General features: G+C 48.6%; 1 long non-coding RNA gene across 2 annotated transcripts; it reads left to right on the forward strand.

Annotated features, from left to right (window-relative positions):
* The first annotated feature begins 212 nt into the window (after positions 1-212).
* LOC138924639 (uncharacterized) lies at positions 213-25,428 on the forward strand. 2 transcript variants are annotated; one of them, XR_011439660.1, is made up of 3 exons: positions 213-521; positions 24,078-24,160; positions 24,725-25,428. It is a non-coding gene; the product is annotated as an uncharacterized lncRNA (long non-coding RNA). The 2 variants fall into 2 exon arrangements; XR_011439659.1 differs by lacking the exon at positions 213-521 and adding an exon at positions 20,562-22,861.
* The last annotated feature ends 47 nt before the right edge of the window (positions 25,429-25,475 follow it).

A 25,475-nucleotide genomic window follows, 5' to 3' on the forward strand; every position in this document is an offset into this window, starting at 1 on the left:
ATCCCTTCTCCTTGCTGTTCCATTTCCTTGGGCACTTGAGCTAAGCTCTTGATGTAAGGGCCAACTGTTCACTTAAAAATCCATCCCAGCATCCTCAGCTCAACCTCAGAACTAACTGCCAATTGCCACTTGCTTGCCCCAACGGAATTAACGGAAGCTGCCAACAGCCCTGCCCTGACCTTATTGGACAGCACCCCGTCCTTAGCGGGTGTGAGTTTCTCTTTCTTCTGAGATGTCTTCCCTCCTATCTTGGAGCAGGAAGTCCTCTCATGTGCAGTTCAAGTTTCAGACAGAGAAGGGAGTTGGGCCCATTCATTTATTCTCATCAGGAATCCCATTGTGTGCTCCGCTGAGTGTCAGGATTGGTCCTATGAAGAGCTGCTGGCAGGGGCAGGTGGAAGCCAAGGAGAGCGTGTGCAGAGGAATGAAAGTGCTCAAGGATGGTCAGCGGTCCCTTGACTGCAGCCAACATCCAACAACACTATAACTTTGGGCTGAACTGGTCAAAGCCAGTTTGTTAAGTAAGAGAAATATATTTCTTAGACAGACCTAGCTGCTTCTTTCCCCTGAGATCTTGCAATGTAGCTGCAGGCAGATGGAAAATCTATGGCAAGCATTAATCACTGCACAAGTTTAGGGATCAATCCCTGTTGGAGGGTGGTAAGAGTGGAAGTCCCTGGAGAGTATATATAGAAAGAGTGAAATTAGCAGAAGAAAGACTCTAGGGTCCAGGGTTTGGTTATGTTAAAATCGGAGACATCTGGGAGGGTGGAGACATTGAACCAAATTTTAACTGGCTTTGAAAGTGAGACTTCATGACTGAAACAATGTTACCTTGAGAATTTCTTTCTCGTTTCTGGCTTCCGATCGAAGGGTACGGTTGATGGATGAACGTGTACACATACAGATATGCACGTGTACTTCTCTGTCTTGGACTTTCAGAAGATTTTCTCTGGGCTGAAGATTGTTAGCTAGGTTAGAATATCAAGGAAGGTTATAGTTGCTTTTTCTCCATATTGCCAAGAAGTGGGACTTTTATCAAACTCCAGCGGAGGTTTGCTGCAGCACAGAGAAAAAAAGCAATGGATTTCCATTTTCATCTTGGCCCTGCCAAGCTGTGTGCTCCAGAAGGAGCCATTTAACATTTTTGGCTGGGCTCTAGAGAGTAACACCTATCTCGCAGGATGCTTTTAATGATTAAGAGGGAGAAAAACCAGGAAAAAGATGTGTAAACTGTAAAGAGCTGTCATCACCTTACAATGGTGATGGTGATGATGTTTACACTCCTGGGATGTTGGTGCACATTCTTGCCTAGAGCAACTGTGTGTCCGAGATAATCCTTCCAGCTTTAGGGTTCTCATGGTGAGGTTAAAGGATGCTGATACTACCTGGTATCTAACATAACTAGACCCACCACCTCCTGCTGTATCACAGAAGATAGGGGGCTGAGGGGGCCTCCGTCAGCAACACGCAAGATCGGTTACAAATGAGTGGAATGCCTAAGGGGGAGGGGATCTTTACCAACCTTTGAGAGCAATATGAACCGCAAGTTATTTTTGTTCAGGAACACAAAGCAAACAACATTAGCGGTGAAAGGAATGCAAACCACATCTTGCCTATTTAAAGCGATAAAGGAAGGGAACAAAATTACACAGGCAAAGAGGCTCTTTTGTTTCCCCAGCCATGCATCCTGGTTAAAAAGTGTGCACAAACCGCGAAGATGGTCAATACCATCTCCTCAACTCCTAATGTAATGCGTTTCTTACTGTTAGTGTACTTCTTTAAAAAAAAAAATCCTAAAAATAAAGCAGTGGCTCACTTTCTTCAACTTGCTGCCTCATTTGAGCTTTATGTTTATATTCTGTTGAGAAAATTTCGAGACATTATCTGTTTTCTCTTCAGTAGTAGGTTCTTCCCAAGCATGGAGGGGGAAGATAAATGTAATTTTTCCAAGCACATATTCATTCATTTACTCAATATTAAGACCTATCGTAGGCTGGGCTCTCTGCTAGGTGGGGATAAAAAAAACTAAAGAGACCCTGTCCTCAGGGAAGAGAAGACATGTACCCCAGTCTCTGCATGTGATTGTCAAGAGAGAACAGGTCTGGGGTTCAGAAAGAGCAGCAGTTATTTCTGGTGCACGTCGTCTGCAGGAGGCAGACTGAAGGGGAAGGAGTGGATGCTCGCTTTAGATGTAGATTTCAACCAGATCACAGGTGACTGTGGATAATGGGTTAAGGCTTTGTGACTTTATTTTGAAGGCATAGGGAGTAATCAAAGGTTTTTGAGCAAGGGAGTAGCATGATTGGCTATAAACAGACCCTGAAATTTGAAGTCTCAGTTTTGAGAGTGAATTTAGAAGGTTATTGCATGGGTGGATTTAAGGACTACTTGAGAGTGTTTAAAAGGAGACAGCAGTTTGACTTGCCCTCCCGCTAGTGTCCTATTTGCTGCTTCTCACTCTCTGTTTACCACGGAGAGCTGTGCACATGTACACAGAAGAGTTGAGTTCCTTCATAATTCATCTCCGTGGCCGAGATAGCCTCAGACACTTAAGAAATCTAGCTGACACTTCTAACTAAAATGCCAGGAGAGAAATTTCCCATGGCTGATAGGGAGGAACTGGCCACCCCAGTCTGGAGATGTTTCTTCCTAATGGGAAGGGCAACGAAGCGGAAGATAACACGCTCTAGCACCCAGGAGGGGTGAACGCACCTGCCACTGATGAGGGGCAGGATGTCGTAGTGTGCCAAGCTCTGGTGAGCTTGCCTCAAGTCTGGACATTGCCACTAATTTGCTCTGTGACCTTGAACAAATGACTTTTGTTCTCTAGGCTTGCGTCTCCTCATCTATAAACTTTGAGAGGTTAGATTTGGATGGTCTCTAAAGTCCTTTGAGCTCTGACATTCTGTGGATTTGTGAGTGAGGATGCTGGCAGCTCTGGCGTGGCAGCCAGAGGATCCCCGAGTTTCTCTTCCCTCTCATACGAACTGAGGGCGGCAACTCAACAGGGTGCCCTTGGCTCTGATCCCCTCCCAATTCTGACAACCTGAGTTCAAGTTCTGGCCTTGCTGTGGGTTAGCAGTGTGAACTTGGGCAAGTCATTTAACCGCTATGAGCCTCTGTTTCCTTTTCTAAAAAATAGATAAATTAATGTGTCAATGCCTTCCAACCAAAGACTCTTCCTTTTGGCCAAGGGAGACAGAGTCAAGCGGTAGGACACTAATCTTTGACATCCAGATCTTGCCCATTGCTGAACTTTTGCTGATCAAGATCAGGAGGGTGTCCAGAGAACGGAGTGTGTAGTTGGATGAGGGGTCAGTCTTTTTCTGGTTCTTTTGCTGCAAGGTGAATTGCTAGTTCCTGTGACTTGATAATAGCTGCACAGTGGCACCCAAGACCCTGGGCAGAATAACTCACCAACTGCAACACAGGCAATCATTAGAAACGAAAGGAGGATTGGTTCTTGTGGCAGGTCTCAAAGCCAAGGGACTTGGATTATCAAACTCAGACAATGAAAACATGTTCCAGAATCCATCTGGGTCTGCTTTCAGGAGCTGGATGGCTTCTTTTACCTAGTCACATACTGTACTACTCGTCCTGTAGTGTTGACATAGGGAAAGCAAGCCTTGTTTGCTGTAATATAGATGTCTCTTCGACTGCCTAGGAAGAAATTCAGGGCTGGGATCATCCATGATTAGCCAGCTCTGGCTAATGAGGTCTACACTGATCTGCTGAGTTCCTAGAGCACAAGTTGCTGTCATCTGTGTGTTTGTTGGAGTCAGACGCAAGTTTGGATCATCTTCCCAGTTGTATTAATCCTCACTGGGGGAACGGCAGCTCCCAGAGCGTGCGTGAAGAGTTCTCCCCAGTGCTCTGTGCTCGCCTCTTTTGGAGATTGCTGAGTATACAAGGGAAACTTGGTCCGGTGGAGGGGTGGGAATTTTTGCGGCCTCTGAAAGTCTCTCAGAACCATCCTCAATACACAGGGTGGATTAGTGTGTGGCAGGTGGTGTGAGCCTGATGTCCACAGAGGAAGTAATCCCCCAGTGGGGTCCAGAGCCAATTGGAGAACAGGTATCTCTGAGCACAGCAGGGGTGAGCCAGTTTCTTGTTCCTCAAGACGGGCAGATTCTCTGAGTGGAGTCACACAGTTCCTGCAAAGCAAGAACAGACTGACCCTTGTAGCTAGACAAGCCCCAGCACCAGTTCCCATTCTCGATGGGCTCGGTTTTGCTGAGGGGGCCGTAATCACCTCAGCAGAAGCATCTTGTGGAAGTGGAGTCAAAGCTCAATTTTTAAAGACTCAAGTTTGGGATTAATTATGTGAGGGAAACTTAAGAACCAGAAGGGACCTTTGGAAAGAATTCTGCCTTCTTAAGTGCTTAAAGAAGAGTTATTAAATTTTGTCAAAAATCAGTTAAATTCAGAGCAGTAGCTAAGGTTAGAGAAACACAAGGGTTTTGTTTTTTCTTAAGTGGAAGATGACTCCAGAAAGTCAAAAATAACAGAAGGAAGGTAGGGGAGCTCATACTGAGAACAGGGAGGAGTCAAATATAGTCGTAAGCTGTAGGTGACACGCACATGAACCAGTCTCAAGGCCCTTTGAACACCCTCCCTGGGAGCCACTGTCGTGGTTCTATTTGGTTGAATATAATTTTATATGTATGTATCTATAACTTTTATTTTTAAACGAGTCATGGAAACGGTGTGACATACTTGCATCATAAAACCAATATAGAAAACTTAGGAAGTTTGAATCATGAGAACTTTAACCACGGCCTTATTCAAAGCAAAATATTATACTGACAATATTTGTATATGGTAAATTAATTTTTTGAAGACCCTGAGTCAAGCCCAAGACTCTTTCTCTTGGAGCTAAAACTTTTTCTTATTATCTCACAAATATAGTAAAAAAAGACTATTATGTAAATGTATTTTTCAGGGTCCACAAAAAGAAACGCAATTGAATAATTTCCTTTTTAGACATTTTTGACTATCTGGACTCGAGATATTCCTAGAATGTACACATAACAACTGAATAGTGTTTTTGATCAGTTATCTTTACAGTTTCCCGAGAGAGGGAAAAATAGAAACAAAATATTAGAGGGAGCTGTCTTCTAACAATTACGAAATTATCACTATATGACTAGTGAAGTTCCTTCTGCAAGGAGAGGTAAAAAAAGGTTAGGGACAGAAAAACAGATTTTGATGTATACACTCAAAAGCAAGCGACATGATACTGTTTTAGACGGTAGCTTGGTCCTTTGAGAGTGTTAGCAAGCTGTGTGATAAAAAGCCAGCACGCACGAACCCCTGAAGTGTGGAGATAAAGGAGAAGGGGTCGTGTCTCCTACAGTAAACGAAACAAGCTCTATTTTAGACACAACAAAGCCTTCACGAGGGTTTCCTCACTTCCTGCATGGTACCTCTCAAATGAACAATCTTGTTTGTGTCAAAATTCCCCCAAGTGGCCACTGCAATTCCAAACTGTCTCTTAAATTGTGTCAGAGAAATAAGGAGATGAGTTAACACGACAGAAAATATGACAGCAGCAGGCGTTAGGCCCAGAAGAGCACCGTTTTAGATGAAGATGATCCCAAGAGAACCAGGACAGTAAGGAGACTGTGTGTCTCTGCAGTGTTGTCAAAGGCCAGAAGCTGATTGTCACCAATCAGGGCCGGCCAAAGCTCTTCCTGATCCCAGGCAGATGGAACTTAAAGAAACCCATTCCCCAGAACAACATGAAGACAAGACTGGAAGGAAGGCTTTGCAAGGTTTTGAAATGGTGACCGGGGGTCAAGTTTGTCCCAAAGATGCTGGTCTCAGGAGATGTCCCGAACTACCCCACCTGGGAGACCAGCTCAAGCCCAGATTTCCTGGGCCTGTGTCTGTGCTCTTCCTGTCAACTTTTCACTTGCCAATAAACAACGCTTGAGACATTAGACAGACAGACAGACATAGGAGAAGTTATTAGAAGGCTAGACAGCAATGTGGGAGGATCCCAGGGAGCAATCCAAATCTGAGCAGATCACCCTATTCCTATAAAATAAGCTCAAAGCCAAGGGCCTCAAGGAGACAGCGGAACTCAGTTCAGCCTGAGCTCACCTCAGCTGTGGGCCGCGTGGTGCCTCAAACAGGCAGAGACGCAAGAGTTTTCAGCTGTGAACACCGTAGTGGAGGTAGGGGGGCTCTTGGTTCAAGGAAATGAGCGTTTCTGCTGACACTCAATGGAGCCTCCGTTTCTGCCAATCCTCTCTAGTTAAAAACTGCCAAGAACACACTTGTAGTTCAACCAAGTTGGTTTTATTGACTGGTTTGTTGCAAGAACGAACAATGCACACTAGTAAAGAGGGTGTTAGAACGTATGAGATTTGGGCTTGTGTCTGGTGATTTTCGGGAGGGTTTAGGAAGGTGAGGCCTTTCTCTGGGTTGAATATTATCAATAAAGAGGTATAATGTTCTGATTGTATATCTTAATAATTATCTGGATGGTGAGAATGGAGCAAGGTTCAAGTTGCGATTGGTAAAGAAGCAGCAGCGACTTGTGGTAGCTGCTTCTACCACAAGTAGAAGCACAAGGAGGTGCTTGATATTTTTGTGATTTGCACAATGATCTTATTTTTGTCTGTGCTTTGACAAAATTATGAAGCAGTCTTGTTTTTTATCTCCCTTGTGGTCACAGAGGGCCTGTGTCTGATGTTGGTGTTCTGTGAGATTATGTCCAACAGAACACCATGCTCTAGTGCCCACCCAGCTCCTAGTAAAGTGGAGTGTAGGTGGGGCATCAGGGCAGTTCCTGGACATCAGGAGATGCTTTCTCTTTCTCGCGTGTACCGATTCTTCCATCCTGCTGGGAAACTCAAAATAGAGGATAGTTATGAAAGGATTGGTAAAAATATACAGCACAGTGGAAATGAAGTGAATGATTCTTATACTGATACTTTTTGTTTCTGGGAGCCACTTTCCAGAAATCTTGGCCATGGAGAAAATAGCCAAGATATTGGAAGCAAGCACGCAACACTTCTGAGTATCTGAAATAAAAGTCCCCCAATTTTTACAAGAAGGCAAGAGTTTTACACAAGATCTACCTGCTCTAGTCCTGCACACGTTCTAACAAGTTTTGTTGTCATGCTCACAAAAGATTAGAAATGCCAGGGAGGAGGTGGAGGGAATGCTCAGAAACAGGAGCAGGAGGGGTAGAAACAAGTTCTGACACATGGACGGACCCTCGAGACATTAAGCTAGATGAAGGAAGCCAGATACCAAGGACCATGGAGCATGGGATTCCATTTCTATGAAGATGTCCAGAATAGGCAAATCCAGGGAGATGGCAGGTAGATTAGTGGTTGCCAGTGCTGGGGGAGGGGGAATGGGGAGTGACAATTAACGAGTATGGGATTTCTTTCTGGGAGTGATGAAAATGTTTGGAATTAGATAGTGGTAATGGTTGTACAGCTTTGCAAATATACTGAAAACCACTTTAAAAGGGTAAGTTTTATGATATGTGATCTATATCTCAATAACAAATGTTTAAAAATGTATCAAGGTCTAGCAACCTGATAACCTGATACCAAGAGAGGATTTGGATGAGAAGGAAAGCTTTCCTCACAAAGCAGAGCCATCCAGAGCAGCCAGCTCTGCCTGCCTCCAGGCATCCGACACCCCTGCTGGGCCACAGGCCACCCTGGGGCTGAGGGACACAAAGATGACTAAGACATGTGCATTCTGGGGGAACTGCGCATCAGCGCAGCAAGGGGCACTCCCGCTAATGACCCCAAGTAAGTCATCATGAAAAGCTTACATTATTTTCAAATGCTTAGTTTAAGAAGGCAGAGGAGTGGGTCACAGGTAATAAATTTATATAAAAAAATTTCTTTCAAAATCACCAATCTTTTAAAGAAATACGAATATTCTGATGTTGAATTTCAGTTAGCTAAAGATCATGCATGTGGAATGGCTCATTTCGCAGAGAAGCTGGAGAGTGAGATGCTGCTGTATCCGTCTCCCTCGATAACCCCAGGGAGCACGGATGCCCAGTGTTTCCATCTCCCGGGCATCTGGGATCTCGTGGCAACTGCACCAGTTGTACTAATGTTTGTTATTTCCCTGAAAAACTCCATGTGCCTCTTACCCCGAGGGCTGGGAAGAGCCCTAAGCTACAGTGGAGGGGAGGGGGTGCCGAGAGAGGGGCCATGCTTGGGACAGCTGTGGGAGTCCTGGCTAGACCTGCCCTGTCACCAGGCTCCCTGTCACTGTTTCTTCCTCAGTGAGTGGGAGGCACGTGTGCGCCTGACCTCCACAGTAAGGCTGGGCAGACTTCGCTGGCAGGGACGTATCCACTGGAGTTTTCTGGGTGGAGGAAACGGGGCAGGTGCGAGGTGAGCACATCTTTGAATGCTGTTTCTCAGAATGTAGGAGCTATGCACCGTTATGAACCACTGCCTCTGGCGGACAGTTGTGTCCAGGGGCGGCTTAAGAGGGAGGCTCGGGAACAGAGGGGGAGGAGAACTGAAGCCCTGTTTCAGCTTAGCATCAACCTGGCGGACGTGGATAAGCCCCTTAGCTCTAAATCGCCATTTCCATACTCAGGCTACTGCAAGGGACTCTAGGTTCCGGCTTGGGACAGGCTTTGGGGCACTTTTTGGGAGACTAAAGGGCCTGCTTTTTAGAATAAACATTTAGGAGTTTTTAAAGACGTAAGTTCAAACTTTCTACTGGAAAGATACACTTAAAGGGGAGACCCCGCTCTGGCGTGGTGGCTTTCCACTGCGGCCACACTTGGTGGTGCCCAGGGGTTGAGACCAGGAGCTGGTGGCCCGTGTCTTGACTGCTGGGAGACTATAACCAGGCTGAGTGGGCTGCGGGAGCAGAGGGATGGCGGTTTCTTCACGGGGAAGCGAGTGGCAGTGAGGGAGGTGCCTGGGTGGTGTCACAGTGACAGCACTTCCAGAGACGAGTGGGCAGAGAGGCAAGTCCTCGGCCTGGGGTCCAGCCTGAGCTCTGGAGTCTGCTGTTCTTTTGGCTGGAAAGAGAGGGGCAGGATGGAGTGAAAAAAACAGCCAAGAGCCCTAGTATGGCCACCCAGCCCTGCTTACAGCCAGCCCTCCTGCAAACCCCTACAGACGGAAGGAGCCATGTATCAGTCAGGCTCTCATAGGGGCACAGAGACCCTCTCAGGTCACCTTCAGTAATGGGGTTTTACTGGAAGGATAGTTCTGGAAATCGGGAGGCCACCAAGCCTCAGGGCTCCATAGACACTGAGGACAGGCCGGCTTCCAGGAGTTTGGAGCAGGATTCTGGGTCTCGAGCTGCTCTGGGATCTGGTGACTCCTCCGCCCGCTGCTCGGCTCTGCGCTCCTTCGTCCCTGCCTGCTCTGACGCCGCCACTCTCTGCCGGCATGCGGGTCCTGCTTATCCCCGGCTTCTGCCACTTGCGGCTTTCCTCTTGGTGTCTTTTAGCTTCTAGTCACATTACCAGTTGCCTTTTCTCTCGCAGTCAAACTTCTCAGAAAGAATTTGGTTAGACCATTGTCACCATGGCCCCTGTTAATAGCCACTTTGCTGCTAGGCTGCCTCCTGGTCACTGGCTGGCCAAAAGACGGGCTGTCCTTAGGTCAGAGCCCAGCCCTGGTCCAGTGAGCTGCAGGTGGCATACCAGGACCACACCTGACAGCCTTGTCTCCTGTGTGGAAGGAGACTGTTGGTGTTGGTGGCAGGGTGGCAGCGTGTGTGAGGGGGTGAAGGGGGTAATGGCAGATCTCCTGAGATGTGGGGCCTGAACTTCTGTCCCAGCCATGAGAAATAGGAAGCACTGGGGGTGCTGTGGAGAGATGCCACGGGCCCTACAGCATGCGTGGGAGACACCAGTGCCCAGAGGCCCGTCTCCCGAGCCGGACCCCGCAGGGTGCAGTGGTGGGCTGAGGGGCACTGCCTCACCCCGACTCTCCCTCGCATCCTGTTTCTGGTTCTGTAAGTGAGAACAAGAGAAGGTGAACAAGGAAGGGTTTGCAGAGCTCTTTCTGGCTCCAGGAGATGCTGTGCAGATTGCCATGAGAAATGGGGCTCACTGGGCCCGTTTACCCAACACCTCAGCTCATCCCAACCTCTTCCTTTTTATGCTAAACTTAACATTTCCAACTTTCAAACAAATATTTGGAGCCTAGCAAATGCTTAAATTTTTGATAAATGGATGAATGGATGAATAATGAAAGCATGAATTTGCCATCTGTCCTTGAAGGAAAGCCAGCTAGGAGAAGGTCAAGGTGCCCCTCTTTGGTAGAAGAAAGGCCCAGCTTTGAATCCCGGCTCTGCCACTTGTAAGCTGTGTGACATCGGGACAAGTTACTTAACTTCTCTGAGCCTCCCTTTCCTCAGCTGTAAGATGAGGACAGTGCCTGCTTCAAGGTTCTTTGGGAAGTCCAAGTGACCGTATATTTCCCAGCACGGGTCTGACACAGAGGGCCTGGTTTTGAGAGCCGTACTTACTAGGCTAGCTCAAGGGGACCAGCAGGTAGCAGCGGCTCCTTTACCATATGTGGACATGGGTGCACAGGACCATTGGGAAATGGACCTCTTGGCTGTGACTGTGGAGAAGGGAACATGAAAGGCAGGTCCAGACCCCAGTGGCTTGTCCCATGTTCACCTCCAAGGGAGTTAGTGAGGCTGCAGTGTGGGGACTGAAGTATTGGTTCCAGCCTGGGCTAGGTGAAAAGTCTGGCGGGCGGCTGTGTCCCAGAAGCCAGACCTTGGGAAAGAGTGAGGAAGACCAGGTCCAATATGAGGGTACCACCACCAGCAGTGCCAAAATCTACACAGAGTAAACGAAGGCTGAGAGTCAGAGACCAAGTCGGTGGGTCAGTTTGGGGGCAAAAGCCAAAAGCCAAGAGCCAGCAGGATTGGAGAACAGGAGGTCCTGGGATGGGAGTGGGAGGGACTTCTGATTCAAGGGTGGGAGCATCTCCACGTGTCTACCCCTCACTCATCCTAGAGGCAGCTCTGGAGTCCAGAGTGTGCCGGCTTGTTGCCAAGCAGGCTATTGCAGACCCAGTCTGTGACGCAGTGCGGACAGGGGAACCTCCAGGCGGGGAAAGGCACGGGTTCCCAGAGAAGCTCCAGTGAACAGCTGACTGCGGCTGTGCGTGCTTCTGCACCGGTTGGGGCAATGCTGCCATAATCAAGAACGTCCGTCACTCCAGTCAAACTCCCCCGCTGCCTCCTCGCCACCTAGCGCCGCCCCACCTCTTTAGGCTGATGTGCCTATCTCTTGCATCCCAACTTCCTGTCCTTGCAGTTCTGTCTTGTGACCTTGGAGCCACACGCAACATCAAGGACTCAGTCTTTCCATTTCCTCCCAAGACTCCCAATAAGTCCCCTTGTGTCGTCACTTGCTTCTCTATGACCCAGGTTTCAACCACTCTTGTACCACTTCAGCTCCTTGGCCTCATCACTGTCCATTTCAGCCATCACAGAGGGGTGGACCTTGACTCAGTCTAGCTGGATGCCTTCTCTGCTCCTACCTGGGGTGGCTGAGAGGTGCTGAAGATCACACAACCTCTTGAATTTAGGCCAGCACAGGATTCCCAACCTGCGCTTAGTCCTCGGTGCTGCCCCAAAGTCCCTCCCTGGTCCCTGGCCAGCTTTAAGTCCTGCCCCTGCAGCAGCTATGACAACCCCTCGCCTGGCTCCTTAAGCTTTCTTTCCTACTAACTCGCCCCTCCCTAACGTCAACTCCCAGCAAGCTCACCTCCTCCTTCAAGGTAAAAGTAAAGTTCCTTACGGGAGGACCTGCCTCACTCTCTGGCCCTCCTGTCCCCTCCACCTGGTGGCTCCTCCAGAACAAAGGTCGGCAGCCCATACTTTTGAGTAAAGCTCACACTCGCCCACACGTCCATGCACCCTGCCGGCCGCGCCTTAGGGAGCCTGCTCCATGTATGGTCCTTCTCTCACAGCCTGTGTCTTTCCTCACTGCCAGCTCTTTCTCATGAGCATTTAAACATGCTCCTGGTTCTTTCCATAAAAATTACAACAAAACCCTCTTTCAACGCTGGGTCCCTATGAAGTATGACCCATCACTGCTCCTCTTTACGGTCAACGTTCTTGCAAGTATGGTCTGCAGAGCTTGTGGCCACAGCCTCCCCTCGAGGCCGTTCGCATCTCAACCCGCACAGTCTGGACTTCACAGAGCCCCCTCGCACGAACGTTCCGTGCCACTCCTTCGGCTGAAATCACCGCTGACCTCCAATCATAAAGCCCACTGGACACTGCTTCTCAGGCCTCAATGCCTCGAAGGCTCCTCGTGGATGCCACTGACCACACACCCCCGAGCTGCTCTCCTGCCTCGACTTCCCCAACAGTGCTGTCTCCTGGTTTTCCTTCTGTCTCTCTAGCTGGCCTTTTCAGTCTCCTCCCTGAGATCCTCTTCCTCTGTCCACCTCACTGAAAAATTAGGGTTTTCCAGAGTTCCACGTCTTCTCTGCTGTTCCCTGTCACCACGTTCTCCTTGGGCAAGCTGATTCTCTTCAAGTCTTCCAATGCTACTGTGATGCTGATGACTGCCCCAGTCTGGCAGGATGGAATGGAGGCCCCGCTGGGTGTCTTTCCTGAGGACCAGATCTGTGTAGCCACGTGCCAACTGGGCATCTCCTCTTGGCTATCCCCAAAACTGAATTCCTTCCCTCATCCTCCACCCTGCTCTTTCTCTTTTATTCCCTGTCTTGGTAAATATTGTGTCCAACCAACCAGTTGGCCAAATTAGCCATTATGTGAGGCCCAACTCTGACTCACCCCACTGGGGGCTCTCTCTGCTGCCCCTACTTATCTTTGGTGCTGATTCTTCTTTACGCCCACACTTGGCCTTCACCAAGCTCGGCTGACTCTACCTTCTTGCTGTCTGTGGAGTTCTTCCTTCATCTCCGCTGCCAGGACTGCACTCCAGAGCCCATCGTCCCTGCTGGGGTTTATGCAGCAGCCTCCCTGCCTACTCTCTTGGCCTTGGCTTGTGGGCCCTCCCACAGCTGCATTCTGCACACAGTCGCCAGAATGAACTTCTGAAAATGCAAATCTGCTCAGGCCATCCTCCTGCATAGAATTCTTCAAGGTTTCCCCCATGCCTTCAGGATAAAGTCCAAACTCCTTAGCAGGGTGTCCAAGGCCCTTCCCATCCTGTGGTAGCTATGAGCATGACAAGCAGGACTCAGACTTGTGTTCCAATCCTGGCAGCATTTTTGCTGTGTGACTTTGAGGAAGTTACTTAACCTCTATGAGCCTCCGTGTTCTTATGTATGTAATGAGGGTAATGTGACTATTTCACGGGGTGCCATGAGGATAAAATGAGGTAACGTACATCTTTGTTTTGTATCTTTTTATCTCTAGCAAAATGCCTTGCTATTGCAGGCACGCAGCAAACGGGACCACTGTTTCCTCTCCCAGCACACTCCCAATTCAGCCTCCTGCCTGGTGGCTGTCCCCTGGTGCCCTCTGCCCTGGCCTCTTGAGCTGCTGTCCTCCCCCAAGACCTGTACTCACTTCCTTGTCTCCACCCAGGTCACACTGGGGCAGCCCCTGGGCCCACCCCATTGACATCCTCCTCTTTCCTCCACTAACTCTCATAACTGTTTAGGGTTCTCCGCAGGAATCGCCTGTTGGAGGTTTCTCCTGAGCTCACCAAGACTGGCCGCTGCTCCTAAATGCTTCCGGTGCAGCTTCCGCCCTTGTCAAGGCCCTCACCTCGGCGCCCTGCGGTGCCCATCTCTCTCAGGCGCTCCCTCCTGGGCTGGGATGCCCTCGAGGGTAGGGACCATGTCTTACTTATCTTTATATCCCTAGTACCTGGCAAGGAACCTCAGGCACCAACAAACTCAGACACAGAATTCCACTCAGGCGGTACTGGAATTCTTGCTCTTATTGTGTGTTTGTTTGTAAGACTCTCATTCTTGTTTATTTTTCTGTTCCTTTTGGGAGTCGGGCGTCAGCCCATCAGATTGTAGGCTCCCTGAGGGCGGGGCTCCCTGGCAGAGTGGTGCCCTGTAGAATTAGCACCCAGGTCACTCCCATCACATCCGGCTGACGGCCTGGCCTCTGGGAGAAGGGAAATGTAATGGGAGGAGACTGGATTCTCATTGCATCTTGTACACATCAAACCTAGTGGCCTCGGAGGGTCCTGGGATGTCTCTGAGTACCGGGGTGGTGGTGGTCATGAGAAGTGGCGTTGGGGGCCAAGGGACAGAAGAAATTTGAGAGAGGAGATGCAGAGCAAGGTCCTGGAAGACATGCATGCTTTCTTATTCTTATTCTGGTTGGCTGGGAGAATTGCCGACATTTGCCCCAGGGACTGTCAGGCAAGGACTGACCTTGGCCACCAAACTGGTTTTAGCTTTTGTTTTAAAATCAGTTCGTCAGCGCCTGTGAATGTCACTTTCCATCAGTTCAAGAGCGAACCTGCCTGCTTTCAGTTAGAGGGACCCCCGGGGGGTTCTTCTACCTAATGACCTGGGTTGAGCTTTCTTGCCAGCTGTCCACCCCATAGGGTCCTTACGTCTGAGGAGTGCCGCCACCGTCTCCTGAGTCTTCAGACATTGCTGGGGTAGTCATTGCTCTTGGTCTCTAACAGAAGTAGAGACAGATTGCAAGCAAGCTGCAGACATGTTTCCACCGCCGACCCCCATTCGTTGTCCTGCAAAAGCCCAAGTGGCGGCTGTTCCTCCTTGCCCCGCTGATGAAGACAGCTTGCCTTCCTCCCAGGTCCCAGCAGCTGGCGTCTCGGGCTGCCCTTTCCTGGGGAGGGAGAGGTGCTGGCAGCCACTGTGTTCCCTCCCCTCCCAGAACCTGGCGCCCCCAGAACACTCTTGTTATTGATGCTCTCTCGCTTCCACGTCCTGTGGGTGTACGATGTGTGTAGAGGAAAGGGGCTGAAGGGGAACACATTTTGTGCCTCAGGAGAACTTTTCTGCCTTACAAAGGATCTTAGTTACCTTTTCAATGTCAGAGCCTTTAAAGTCGGGCTTCTGATAATTTGCTAAGGAGTGGGCTTGGGCTGGGTGCTCAGCAGAGCTTTAGGAGTCATATGCTTTGTTTAGTAAGAATCTAGGCATCTTTATAGAGGGAAGACCTCATTTAGCTAAGTGGTCCTAAGACCGAGTTTGATAAAGGCTCCTTTATCCTCCCTCCCAGTACTGTGAGCTTGCAGAGCAGAGGCTCAAAAGGCTTTCTGGCCCTAAGGGAGCCCAGCAAGTCGCACGTAGGGAGCTTGAGCTAGCAGTGGGAGTGGCTTAGGTTAGACACACATCAGCACTCCTTGCTGAGGAGTCAGGGTGTTTGGAAATGAGGGAGGCCGTAGCTGTTTCTCCAGAGGCCTTTTGAAAAGGCTGAGCTCTCATCTATGGGGAGTGGCAGGAATGTGGGCCTGTTGGGCGATGGGGGACGAAGCCCGCTGGTCTCAGGGAGACCATTTCTTCAAGTCTGGCTCTCGGTTTGAGTTAGGTTTTGCTGTTGGCAGGTATATAAACAGCAAACCAGGGAAGTGCCTGTGAGTTGGTCTGCATATATATGGAAGGTCGCTGGCCCTGGAGGCTGTTAGACTAAAGCTCCACCGTGTCTGTTAGCACACACGTGTTCTCTCTTCCTCTCCCATCTCTCTCTGGGATGAGGAGCTTTCTCAGTGTTGTGCAGGGAGGTCATGAGATGGGGCAGACCCAATGTGTCCCTGCAGAAAAGCTCTCGCAGGCAGAGTCCTCTCCAGCCAGGCTGAGTGGATGGTGAGCTGAGGGCTGCCTCCCCGGAGCACAGACAGCAACCTCTCAGACTCTCCTTCCCGCCCGACAAAGGGTCTGCAGCTGTGACAGCTTCCGGGCGTGAGCATCCAAGCATGCAGCAGGACTGTGAGCTGGAGAGGGTCCACACTTCAAGTCTGTCTGCTTGGCGGATGGTGGAGGGAGGAGGTGTCTTAAGAGCTGGCCCACAAGGCCCACCGAGGTCTTGGAGAAATCAGGCAGCATTTTTAAGAGAATCAGCATCCTGTATTTTTTTCCTTTTTCAGAAGCTTATATTTGTAGGGTCAGCCTGGAATGTAACTGACTATAGGTGAGAAGAAACTTTTCTTATGGTCCTGCTGGAAGTGAAGAGGAAGCTACGGGACGGGTGGTAATGAAGACTGGGGCTGCAGTGGTTTATTTACAAAGCTTCCTTGTTGTTCAAAAATTATTTTAAAAAATCCGCTTCCTAATCTTCCTTCAGAACAATGAAAGGCAGTAAGCCTAGAAATAAAAGTTAGAGGCAGGGATCAGAACTGAGATGCGTTTGTTCATTCATTCGTTCAACTAGTGTGTATCAGCACCTTCTGCGTGCTCAGCACTGGTCTGGGCATAGAGCAGGAAACAAAATAGAATATGTGACCCTGTCCTCTGGGAGCTTACAGGTGAGCGACCAAGAGGCGTGGCCAGGTGGTGGCTGAGCACCTGAGCCACATGGAGGGGGGAGGCGGTCAAGAGCTTTCTTCATGCATTTGATTTGACATGGAGTGCCCCACATGCCTGCATTTTCTTCAGTGGATATTCTTCAAGTTCTGAAACATTTTATTTAAACACTTTTGACGGAGATCTTGAAAGACTACCCTCCTCCGTTTTAGAAAACAGAATCCACAGCACACAATTTCCTCTTTTTCAATGGTGTGGTCCTAACTTGACCTCTCCTGGGATGCCCCCACCTTGTCTGGTTGTTGGTGCTTCTCTCTTCCTGACCACTGGCAGTCATTTCTCATGGTGTCAAGTCCTAGCTGTTCTCGCTGCTACTGTACTCTAATTGGCTGTGACCGTTAAGAACTGAACATGGACTCCAGGAACAGGAGAAGTATTTTTGTCCAATGAGCAAGCTTACCTTGTATTCAACTTCAGGGTAATAAGCTTTGCCTTGGTGGTTGGAGTGCTGCATGGACAATGTCATAACTGTTCTCCCTACTTTTCTGAGAGTGATTTCCTTCCCTTAAGCTGTGTTCTGCATAATCACAGTTGTTGGATGTAACTTTTGGCTAAAGTAGGACACAATTCTACAAGATGAGGTGTCAGAGTGACGCTGTCTATAATGCTGCTGAGAGTTTAAAGGGAAAGAAGATTCCTCATGGGCTGGGGGGCCCCAGGAGAGCTTTCATGGGAATGGGAGTTAGCTAGACCCTGAGCACAGGACAGGGTGGGTCTTGGAGAGTTGAGGGGCCACACTGAGAAGGGGTAGACTGAACTCTCCAATGGAGTTGGAATCTTCCTTATATGAGGATCAAACCCTGTGAGATTGTATGTGATGCCACACCGTCCACCTTGCCAGCCCATGCAGGGACTTGCTCCACAGAGCCTCGGCTCGGCCCCTCCATGTCTGCGGGAAGCCACAGCGCCTTTGCTGGCTGTGACTGCTTCCCAGATTGTGAGTGTGAATTGCAGGACAGAAACTTGTAGCCTGGCAGAAATTTCACTCAGATGACATAAAATGAGACTATCACTGAGCATCTTTGTGTAGTTCAAAGGCAGCGGAGGAAGAGGATTAGTTTCATCTCCTTCATGTGCTGTCAAAGACCCATCCCCTTCTCTGGAATCCAAATTTTCCTAGTACTTCAGGAGAGTTACAAAGTTGTACTTGAAAGCAGGAGCCACCAATGGGTATTAGGTCCTGTGGGCATCTGTTATTAATGAAAAACATTAGTCTTTTTTCAATTTACCAATCTTTGGAAAATCTGGGACAATAGGGAAAGGCATGGGCAGCTATGCAATTGGAGCCTGACTAAGATCCTACTCTCTGATGCCAAGTTCTGCATCTGCTTAAAATGGAGGGGAGGGGCATGTTGAAATCAGTCACTAAGCCATGAATCAACAATTATTTTTCAATGTAGAAGATTTTTAAATAAAATTTACAGCAAGGCGTTAGAATCCATTCATTCATTCAACAACTCTTTATTGAGAATATATCTTGTCTTTTGGTTCAAGATGAGAGATTAAGTAGAATTGACAATATCACCCTTCCATCCAAAATTCCAAGAAATGACAGAATATATACTTTGAAAAATATAAGCAGTGCTAGGAAACAAGGAAAGATGTCCTTGGTGCATTAGAAACTGAGGAATCCATGAAGGATGGAAAGTAGTCAAGATCAGATTGATGAAGGAAGCCACAGCTCCAAATATCCTGATAGAAGGATTGCTAAAAATGTGTCCCAGGCCTGGAAGTGGCAGATATGGGGCAGAAGGAAGCCCAGAATACATGACAGGGGAAGTAGTTGGGGTTAGCAGCAAGGTCAGGCAGGCAGGTGAATCCTTCCATACCTCTGCATTTGGCCCCTCAGGGCAGGCAGTGGGCCCTGGAGAGGGTCTGGATGCTTGGGTCAGGGAGGCAGAGTGGTACTCCAGGTGGCTGACACAACCCAGGAGGAAGATTCCCTCTTCTATACTCTCTACTGGCTCATTCTACCAACAGCAGTCACCTTCCTTTGCTTATGCTGGACAGGCTGAAGTAAAACCTGCCCCACAGTACGTCTCACTCTTTCCCTCTGTTGACCAGGTTGACATGGACTTTCTGATACAAAAATGAGCATGTAACCAAGATTCACCAAAAATGTGTGGAAAACTAATACTGTGCAAAAGGTACTGAGTGCAGTAAACAAGAGTTTATATGCAAACAAATGTTAATAGTATAAACAGAATAAGACTTTTCTGGAGCCTTTGGGATAAGGATAGCTATTGGATTTGTAAAAAATCAGCCAGAGACCTTGGAAACTTAAAATGTTCACAACAGAATTTAAAAACTGAAAAATGGGCTGGACCAGCAGAGTGGACATAACTGAGGAGTAAATTAGATATGTCCTCAGATGAAACTGAGGAATTCTCTTATGTCACCTAAAAGGATCATGAGATGGAAATAGAGAAAGAGAAGTTGAGATATGGAGAACATATTCAGATATGTTGGCATCTGTCTATAAGAAATTTCAGGAGGATAGAATGGATGGAAAGGAGAGAAGAAAATAGAAAAGAAATAATACAAGAAAATTTACAAGAAGATAGAAAAGAAACAACATATGGCAAAAATCCAAGTTTAAATAGGATGACCAAGTGTCAAGTAGGATGAATGAGAAAAGACCCATAACTAGATACATCGCAATAATAAAGTTAAAGGAACGCTACTAAAAAAGAAAGAAAGGAAAACTTCTCGAGAGAGAGAAAGATGATCTAAAAAGGAACAAGAAGGAGAGTGACAACAGACCTCTCGCTGGTAATACTGGATGCAAAAAGGCACTGGAACTGTATGCACACAACTGTGGGGGTGTAGAAGTCTCAAGTGTGCAGGTGGAAAAGAGTCATTTTGGACATTATGGACCCAAAGAGTTTACCGTCCACTGGCTTCCACTAAAAAAAATTACTAGAGGTCATAAAAAAGCAAAATAAAAGAAGTGGGAGTCAAGAACCTACTTTTTGCTAACTGTACATGCTTCTGTCTTAGATGGAGCAAGGCAGTCTCAAGTAGTTCACTCCTGGTTGAGGAAGACATCATCTCCCTAAGACAACTGGCGAGATAGAAGCCACTGTGCACACACAAGGTCTCTTAATCTTGTGCTGTCCTTGCAGGTTCACTGTGTTAAAGTGTGGGGTGGGCCTGATGTGTTGGCAATGCTCCCAGCCCTCATGCTCTCAATCCTCGCAGTCCTGTCCAAGCCCTCGCTTTCGTCTCTGGAGCCTAAAGTGCTGTGGCTACCTGGCTGGGGTTGCCACCATCCCATTAAACGTTTGCTATCTCTTAAATTCTCAAATCCATCCCATGATTGTTCAGAGGGGATGAAGCTGGGGAAACTCTCTCTCTCCCCGGACTTACGCTCTGGATTGCAGTAACACACCTCTGTGGCTCTTTCTGATGGAAAGCAGGACAACGGCAGACTTAGATCCAGCTCAGAACGTCGGGTGTATGCCCAGCTGAACAGAGGGCAGCATGGCCTGGGCCTCTGAGGACTCTGCCCAGTGGCCTGGCAAGTTGCGACGCTGCCAGCTCTGCTGGATGGAGGGGGAAGACCAATCAGGAAGAGGCCCTGAGAGCCTTGGGAAGGAAGGAAATAGAAATTGTTGTAGGAGGCTCGAGGTGGCAGAAGTCCAGGCAAACCCAGAAAGTGCTGCTTTGGGAACCCTCCCGGTGGGTGTGAGAGGAGCCGTGAAGGGTTGCCCTGCAGGGCCCCAGAGCCCGAGGCAGGCACGTCAGGCTCTGACGGGGAAGTGGTCCAGATCCTCTGGCAGGCCTCGCCATGGAGGAAGGTTCGGAAGCTCCTTAAAAATTCACATGTTATTAAAGTAATTTTTTCCCCTCAAATGTCCTTCCTCTGCATAATCATGTTTGAGAAAGCCAAGTGGGGCTAATGTTCCAGGCATGAGTTTGTGCCTCCCTGGAGGCCTCTCCCGGTCAGGGTCTGACCTGGTCCTCTGTGGAGGGGAGTCTTTCTTGATTCTTCACCTGGATGGGCCTTGATCTATAGCTCCTCCCCAGCTCCCAGAAAAGCCCCAGGAACTTGGCTAATATTTTTTTAGTTCTTTTATTATATTCATAGACTGAGCATTCTGGTAGGGGCCCTCAAAGTCATATGTCCTGCCTCCTGGCTCTAAGCAGGACTGAATTTAAATAATTTTCTTCAGATAACTGTCTTCTTTGCTTTTTTTTCCTTAATATCCCCAAAGAAGCAGCTACTGTAGCATCTCTTGGGAAGGCTTTCCTGCATTTCTCTTGCTGTTGGCCAAGAAAGTTTAGGTCACTCTCCTGCAGAGCCACTGGACCTAGAGAAAAGACCAGCCTGAGAATTCTCCCCACTGCCCCAGCCAGCGTTGAGTGCACGTGGCCTTGTGTCATCTTTGCCCAGGAATAAGAGGGCCTCTTGAAGCTGTTGTACAGAGTTTTTATATGTTACGTGTTAGCGTCGGGTTTAATCCTCAGATCTTTGATTCCTGTTTCAGGCACTATCTAGCCATTTGAAAGCATTGGAGCAGAACTAGAGGCAGCTCTGGTGGCAGGAGGAGAGGGCAGCGAGTGTGAAGAGGAAGTTGAGGGGGGAACAGGGAGTCGTTTATGGCCATCTGCCTTGCAAATAACTGGAAGTACTAGTCCACAGATGCATCTCACCGGTACGCCCCTTCCATGTGCATGGATAGTGGGAAAACCCTGGCCAGCATATTTCTCCATAAATTCCCAGCCAGAGAGACCTTCTCTGCAAGCCTTGTTTGAATGCAATATTTTAAAACTGATGATGCCTACCAGGAGACCACGAGCATGTGAGCTCCTCAAGAGAAGGAGGTGATATTTACAGCTTGTCCTCTTTTTTTAAAGAGAAACCACTTTGAGGATAAGAAGGGTTGGGCGTTCTTGAGGCTCAAGCGCCTGAGCCCTCAGAACACAAGCTTTCCCAACACTTTTTCCTTCTTCTCCTGTGTGTTCAGAGAGCTGGGGACAGTGTCCCTACTCTGAATGCCAGCTGCAGGGCTCACCATAACAGAATGGAAGAGTTGAAAGGGATCCACAAATTCAGCTTGTTCAGACTTCTCACATTCCAGAGGAGGAGATGAAAACCAGAACTACAAAGGGCTCTGGGGGCAGGGACAGGCCTTAGCCACCCTCTGCCGTTTTCAGGGCTCTTTGTCTTGACACCTCCTACCCCATGGCCTTCAGCAGCTCACGATAGAGCTGGGACTAGTATTTGAGTCTCTTGATTCCAGCTCGGTGCTTTTATTCTTTTTTTTAACCCCTGGAGCTCCATGCTTTCTCTGCAGCCTGTAGGCCAGGACACAACTTAGTGGCAGGCAGAAGAATGAAACACCAGTGTAACAATTTTAAAGAGGACAGGATGAACCTCCATCCCAAAATCATGCTCCCACCAGTCTGTCACTGATGCTTGACCTTCCACCATTAGAGATTCATTCTTTTGCAATTTGGAGGTGAGGCAGTCTTCCAGAGTCTCCTCTTGAAATGCAAACCCCTCTGGGAAGGCTATCGATAGCTGATAGCTAATAGACTACAAGGGTTGTTTCTCTAAGAGAGATGATATCTGATGGTGGTGGTGGTGGTGATATGGAGGGGAAGCCAGGGCAGAGGGATTTTGGAACTCGTTGAAGTAGGAAGACAGAGTTGGGACTGGTATGAGAATAGGTCCACCCTAGTGTAGATATCCCATAAATGCTACTACCTACATGCCCAACTAAATATATGACAGAACATGACCCAGAGGCATTGGTGGGAAATTCCCTTCACAAGGCGTGAGCAAATGTTTAGAACCCCAAATGTTTGGAACCCCAAAGGGAAAGACAGAGATGCCCACACCCATCTGCCATCAGAGGACACCGAGACCAATGCTGTCTATGTATTGGGCATCAAGACTCGATTGGAGATAGGTACCCTCCACTCCCCCAAGGCTTCATTTGCATGAATTGAACTGCGTGAGCACTTCATCTATGGCTAAGGAAAGGAGGCATTGATATTACTATTTTGTGAATGGGAGGCAGGGGAAGAAGAGACAGAGGCGACGGAGGGGATGGTGCAAGATCTTTATTCTACCCTGGCACTGGGCTTTGTGCCCTTGCAGAGGAAGGGAAGGGTTCGGGCCAGAAACAGAAAGGGCTGTTTCTCCAAGAGGATTGATGAGGCTCAAAGCACAAGGAGTGCACTTGGAGCCTCGTCAGATCTGCTCCTGCTTCTGCATAATGTCTGGAAGTTGCTGGATGTGCTGGGAGACAGCAGCCCTGGCACAACCATCAGCATCTTCATGAGGGACATAGTCAACATGGGCAACAACAAGCCTCCTGAAAGCAACCTCAAGGTTATTGGACATTGACTAAGGGAGCCAAAGATGATGAAGACTCAATGTGAGTACATATGACGTGGTCCTACAGGGTCTCCCAGAAGCCCTTGGCAGGGCCTTTTCAGGAGGAGGAGCTGGTAAAGGATTTCCTGTCACAAGAGAGGTCGAGAAGAGGAACTTTGGGCAATTAGTGCCTGGTTATCCTGGAGTTCCTCTTACGTCATTCAAACCCTGCCTGAGATGCCAACAGGCAAAAATGAACTGTGATCCCAGAGCCAGGGAAGGGAGCCCTTGGCCCTGCTTGGAGAAAGTCTGGTGGCTCCCTGCTCCACCTCCCTCCTTCTCACCCACTCAGATTTAGGCTATGATTCTTGGGAAGTTTGTTCCAAACTCAGCCTGGGAGTCGACAGCAACAAGAGTAGTTTCAGGGACTCCATTATCCAACCAGGAGAAGGAAGGAGAAGTCCAACCTTGTCTTAACTAACTTGAGATAAAATGAAGCAGAAGGAAAGGACAAGATTTGCTCAGAGCCTCCCAGCCTGAAAGCATGATCTGAACCTTCCAGGTCCTGGTTTATGGACCAGGAGGAAAAGATACAGACATAGATTTGTTTAAAAAAGAAAAGAAAATGCCATCTTTGCAGGCTGGAAAGAAGGCAGGGCATATATGCACAGCTGCTCTCATACCCTTCTCCCCTTCCTCCTTTATCCACCTGCCAGATGCTGGATCTTTCCTTCTTTCCTCCCTTCCTTCCTTCCTCCCTCCCGTCCTTCTTTCCTTCCTTCCTTCCTGTGGTTAATCCCACATTTGCTCAGGACGGATTAACTAAGTCCTACTGTAGCTGTATGGCAGATTTGGCCACTGCATAAACTGAGTTTTCCAGAAGTTACCAAAAAAAGCAGTGTCCTCCGTATCTGCAAATATGGTGTGCAGCCCAGAGCGACACCACTTAGAGCAGTTACTAAGCAGATGTGACAGAGAGCTGCAGCAAGAAGACAGGTTGATAGGTGCCGGTTAGATGGACTTGCCCTGTCTAGAGCCATTGCCAGCTTGACAGATCCTCTGGCCTCTGGGATGGGGCGTGCGTTCTGCGCTTGTCCTCATGCCCGAGTCTGACACAGCAGCAGGTGCAGCTTTCCTGAGTTAAGTCGGTCACATCCAGGCAAACGCCACCTGCCATCACACCCGTTTATTGAGGTCTACAACGAACCTGCTTCTGGGTCAGGCACTTTGCAACGACCCTGAGCAGTAGATTTTACCAGGCCTACCTCTTTTTGCAGGTGGGAAATTTGGGGCTCAGAGAAGTGAAGCGATGTGCCTGAAGTCACCGAGCTAAAATGTCATAATCTGGATCTAAAAGCAGGTCAGTGCAGCACGGAGGTCTGTGCTCCTTCCCCCGGCGGAGTCGAGGAGGCACCGGCTTTACCAGACTTCAGTCCCTTACCTGCTGTGTGACTTGAGCAAGCTCTCTAACCTTTCTGAGCTGTCCTTTCCTGATCCATACAACAGGGATAACAGGACAGCCGGTATCCGGGGCTGGTGCGAGGATTCAGTGGGGTGAAGTGTGCACTTAGCACGGTGCCTGGCCTGGAGTGGGCTCTTGGCCTGCAGTCACTGTTCTGAGGTCACCAGGCTCCCTTCCCATCTGTGAAGCCCTGGGAGAGAAGAACCACATCCCCAGGAGACAGCTCTTAGCTTTGCCAGCAGCATTTCCATCCCACGAGGGGGAAGCCCTTCCCTCTGGAAGCCACAGCTGCATTTGAATTACATGGATACCTGGATGGTCCAAGACAGTGAAGCCACTCTTCTCTTGGGAGATTTTAAAACATCACCTAACCTTTATGTTGTTTTTCCTGTGGAATAACTTGAACAATCCTTGGCCCTGAGAGGTGTGCTAGGATGATCATTGATTTTTGTTTTCCCACAGGTGAATTAGCCACAAAGGGAGCTGCTCCTGGTAAGAGGAGGACTCCGCTGCCTTCTCCAGCAACCCAGCTGGCTGCTTTCTGGACCACCATCCACGGCCATCATTGTGTACTGTGGGACAGCACGTTAATTTAAATATGTTTTGAAGCCAAGAATCATTAGACAGGTAGAAATTCGATTTGCAAGTATCTGGATACATAAAATGAGTCAAAGAGAAGCGACTTTTGGGTAATCTGGTCATTTGCATTATTCATGCGTTGACATGGATCATTGAGAGCTGATGGGTTATGCTGACTACAGCCAAGTGACCTGCATTGTCAAGAAATTCATTGGCTCCCTCACTGACCTCTGGCCCCTGACAAGCGTCGGGAAATCAAGTAATGACTATTCACAGTGGCTGCTGCCTTTGAGGCTGCTAGAGTCCAACAGGACTCTTTAAAGACAATGGAACTCCTTTTGACCTCTGGAAAGCCCTCCCTTGGCCCGGAGCTGGAGTGAAGGTTGTAATGCACCTTACCTATGGGCCTCCCTTGCAAATCTCTGACCTGGCAGGAGGGTAACTTCCCATTCAGTCTCTGTCACCAGTGGAGGGAGAGTGCTTCTCCCAGGCCTCGTTTTGGCCATCAGAGTGGAAGTTTGGTTTGAGATGCACATGACAGCTGTGGTTGGGGGTGATTAGAATCATAATTCACACTGTGCATAAAATGACAAAGAAGAATGGGCATGGAGGGCGCTCATCTCATGCAAAGCCC

The sequence above is a fragment of the Equus caballus genome, chromosome 6, assembly GCF_041296265.1.
Source record: "Equus caballus isolate H_3958 breed thoroughbred chromosome 6, TB-T2T, whole genome shotgun sequence".
Taxonomy (NCBI): Eukaryota; Metazoa; Chordata; class Mammalia; order Perissodactyla; family Equidae; genus Equus; species Equus caballus.